This window comes from Gossypium hirsutum, chromosome D01, assembly GCF_007990345.1.
Source record: "Gossypium hirsutum isolate 1008001.06 chromosome D01, Gossypium_hirsutum_v2.1, whole genome shotgun sequence".
NCBI lineage: Eukaryota > Viridiplantae > Streptophyta > Magnoliopsida > Malvales > Malvaceae > Gossypium > Gossypium hirsutum.
This window is the reverse complement of record NC_053437.1, coordinates 7,703,024-7,707,222: the sequence shown is the minus strand read 5'-3', so window position 1 is coordinate 7,707,222 and position 4,199 is coordinate 7,703,024. Positions and strand designations below refer to the sequence as shown.

Here is a 4,199-nt window from a genome sequence, read left to right as displayed (position 1 = left end):
GGCTAAGGTCTTTCTAGATGTAGGTTTGAAAAAAACTTTTGTAACACCCCAATTTTCTTAAGTTTGGATTGTTAAATTATGTCAAATAATTTAATTTAGTTTAGTGGTTGAGTGTTGTGATTGTGTGCGTAATGTTTTGGGTTCGAGCCCTGTTTTATGAATTTTTTTAATTTTGACTCAATCCATTTCCCTGATCATTTGACTTAAATCTTAATTCCGCACAAGTTATAATAGAATGAGTTTGTTTGTTCAGTGGTAAGACTCTGACTTATTTCTAAGTTTTGGGTTCAAGCCTTGTTGTGCACATAAGTGAGTTCCTTTTTGCTTCATGATTTGTTAGAAATTAAGTTTATTTTAAATTCTAAAATCTGGAAGGTTGGATTAGCATTAGAATATTTTGTTTTTATTTTTATTTTTAAAATTATCAAAATCCCTAAAATCACTCTTTTTTACCGTCTAACTTTTCCCACTCCCCCTTTTTCACTTTCTCCTCCTCTTTTGTCACGTTTTTTTTCTCTCTCTTTTCCATCTTTCTTTCTTTTGTTTGTTCCCTACTGGCTGCCATTGAGTTATTGTGGGTTACCTTTTGATTCTTCGTTATGATCATAAATCCAAGTAAAGGTAAGTAACATTGATTTATTTTTTGATTTTAAGGTTTAACTCATTCTTTGAATAAGGAGAGTTGTTAGTGTTTATTCTCAATTTTCGTTGTGTTAAACATTCTTGTGGTATTTGATTAAGTGAAGGGTGCGGAATTCAAGATTCTCCGGTGGAGTAGTCATTATTTCGACGTTATTTTGTGAAGTGCTCGTATGTTGATTTTAGGGTCTATTTTTTTTGGAAAAGAGGGTGTATTTAAGTGAAACTTTGGGTTAAGTTGCATTTGTTAATCGATGCATTTTGATACCATATGTAGGTTTTGGAGTGCGTTTGATAAGCTGTAAAAGCAACATAATTAAATCTCATTCTTAATGCGGTTTTGGATGATTAATTATGTAAATTAGTGAATTTGATTCTACTAATCCTTTAAATTCATGTTTCTATACTTAGGAGAGCATTTGGGAATGAAAAGAGTGAAAAACGAGCCAAAATCAGACAAATAGAGCTATTTTTAGGATCCACAAGGCCAGGGCATTTCCACACGGCCTGGCCACACACCCATGTGCCAGCTCATGTCGATTTTGCAACCTGCTTCCCAGATACACGGAAAAACTAAATTTTTAGGCTTTCTGAGCATTCTAAAGTCTATAAATACCAATTAGAAGAAAACCTAAGGGGTCAATTAGAGAAGATCAAAGAAAACACTCGAATAAAGCCATCGAAATCAACTCGAAAGTGGATCTCCCTCAAGATCGAAGATCTCCATTTAATTTCTATTGTAGTTTTATTGAGTTTCTTTATGTCTTGTGGTTATCATAACTTTAAGATGTTTCTATTTAGGATTATGAACTAAAGTCCCTAGATACCTAGGGGGATGAAACCTATGATGAATCTTACTATTTAATTTCTGTTTTTACACGATAAATACTTGATTCTTGTTCTCAATTATGTATGATTATTTTATGTTTTTATATTTTTGGGATATTAATTCATGTTTAATGTACTTATTTCAGTGGAGCAAAAGTCCTTGTTTAAGAGTAGATCTAGCGTAATTGAGTGGAGTTGCATGCAATCCTAGAAATAGAACGACATAAATCTACCGGATTAGAGTCAAATCTAATAGGGGAATCCATAGATCGAGTTAATGCGACGATAGGGGTTTTAATTAGAAAGAGATTTCAATTAATCAACCTAGAGTCGGTTGTTCTTACTCTCGAAAGAGATATTAACATAATTGTGGGATTTCTACGGATCAAGACACAAGTGAATAAATCGTTTAATTCATATTCAGAATAATAGGTGAAGTCTAGGTGGATTCTTTCTTGGGTATTGTCTTTCTCATTGGTTATCTTCGACTATTTTCCTACTTCATTCTCTGTTGTGTTCTTACTTAAATTAGATTAGTAAATATAGATTAAAAACAATCACTTCAATTTGTTGGCTAAATAATAGAAAAACGGTAATTACTAGTAATTTTAGTCTTCGTGAATATGATATTCCATACTCATCATAACTATAATATTGTTTGATAGGTGCGCTTACCTTAGTCGTATTTATAGTTAGTTTAGTGACCATCAAGTTTTTGGCACCGTTACTGGGGAATAAAATATTAGGAACACTCTATTTTTATTAATTTAGTCATTTTTATTTCTATTATAATTTTTATTTGGTTTTTAGTTTAATTTTTGTTTTCTAATTTTTATTTTATTTGCTTCTGGCAGGTTGTTTCAGTTTATGACTAGAAGAAACCCGTCAGGACCATTATTATTTGACAGTGAGATTGAAAGTACAGCTCGCAAAAATTGTAGAGAAGCAAGACAGAGCGGACAAAGTATAATAAATGAGCAAGAGAATGTTATTATTATTACTAAGGAGATGGGTGATAATCAGAATAATTAGCTACCTCATGCAGTTGCTGTAAATCCAGATCTTGTTCCTCATACTATGTACGATTATGCCAAGCCCACTCTAACTGGGGATAAATCGAGCATTGTATGACCCACTATTACTGCAAATAACTTCGAACTGAAGCCGAACACTATTCAGATGGTACAACAATTTGTTCAGTTCGATGATTTGCAAGACGGAGATCCAAATACTCATTTGGCTATTTTTCTGTAAGTCTGTGATACTTTTAAGATAAATGGCATTTTCGACGATGCAATTCACTACGGTTATTCCCTTTCTCGTTGAGGAACAAAGCTAAACAGTGGTTGAATTTTTTACCACGAGGCTCTATCACTACATGGGATCAAATGACCGAGAAATTCCTACTGAAGTACTTCCCACCGGCTAAGACAGCTAAGTTGAGGAATGATATCTCTTCCTTTGTTTAGATTGACTTAGAGACCCTATATGATGTATGGGAAAGGTATAAGGATTTATTGAGACAGTGCCCTCACCATGAGTTACCTCTATGGCTACAAGTTCAAACCTTCTACAACGATTTAAATACCTCAACTAAGCAATTGATCGATGCAGCAGCCGGTGGAACTCTAAACAATAAAACACCTGAAGCGGCTTATGAGTTTATAAATAAGATGGCACTGAATAATTATCAGTGAGAAGTCATGAGTAAAAAGCCGATGAATTGGGTAGAACAATTAAATAAGAAAATTGATGGTTTATATGTTTCTATGCAAGTACATCCGGTGATACAGTGCGACGCAAATGGAGGTGGAATGAACAATCGAGAATGTTTACTTTAAGGTCCTAGCATAGAGAACAAACAAATCAATTATATGGGTAGTAATTTTAGGCCTTAAAGTAACTCTTATAGTAATACCTATACTGCAGGTTGGAGGAACCATCCCCATTTCTCTTAGGGTGGTCAAGGAAATCAGAGAGCACAACCCCCTCCAGGCTTCCAACAATAACCTTACCAGTAAGAGAAAAAGTCGAACCTTGAGGAGATGTTGATGAAGTTTATCTCGGTGTCAGAAATGGATTTTCAAAACACTGAAGCAACATTTAAAAACCAACAAGCATCAATTCAAGAACTAAAGAATCAAATCGGCCAACTTATTAAGTTAATTTTAAAATGACCACAAGGTAGTTTGCCTAGCAATATCGAAACTAACCTTAGGGAGCAACTTTATGTAATTACTGTGCGATATGAAGAAGGGTTAGTTGAATCTAAACTAGAAAAAAAGCAAGAAATTGTGGTAAGTAACGGTAAGGTCGAGGTAAGCCAGAATGAACAAAAACCGGTTGGTAAAGAATATAAACCTCGAGTGACATATCCTAACACGACTAAGAGAGACCACATGAACGAACAATTTGGTAAATTTCTTAAACTTCTGAAAAAAATTACATATTAACTTACCGTTTACTAAAGCACTTTCGCAGATGCCCAATTCCTTTAAATTTTTAAAGGAGCTTTTGGCGAACAAGAGGAAGTTAGATGATTCGTTGCATGTGGAGCTAAATGCAGTTTACTCAACCATTTTGCAAAATAAACTACCCAACAAATTGAAAGATCTAAGGAGTTTTACTATTCCTTGTTTAATTGGTAGTTTGAATATTAATAATGCTTTGGCTGATTTAAGGGCTAGTATTAACGTCATGCCTTATAAAATGTTTAAGCAATTAGGTATTGA

At 33.8% G+C, this 4,199-nt stretch overlaps 1 non-coding gene across 1 annotated transcript; it reads right to left on the bottom strand.

Moving 5' to 3' along the window:
* Positions 1-2,903: 2,903 nt before the first annotated feature.
* On the bottom strand, positions 2,904-3,010 carry LOC121214371 (small nucleolar RNA R71). Its single transcript, XR_005909954.1, has one exon. It is a non-coding gene; the product is annotated as a small nucleolar RNA R71 (small nucleolar RNA).
* Between the last annotated feature and the right edge of the window lie 1,189 nt (positions 3,011-4,199).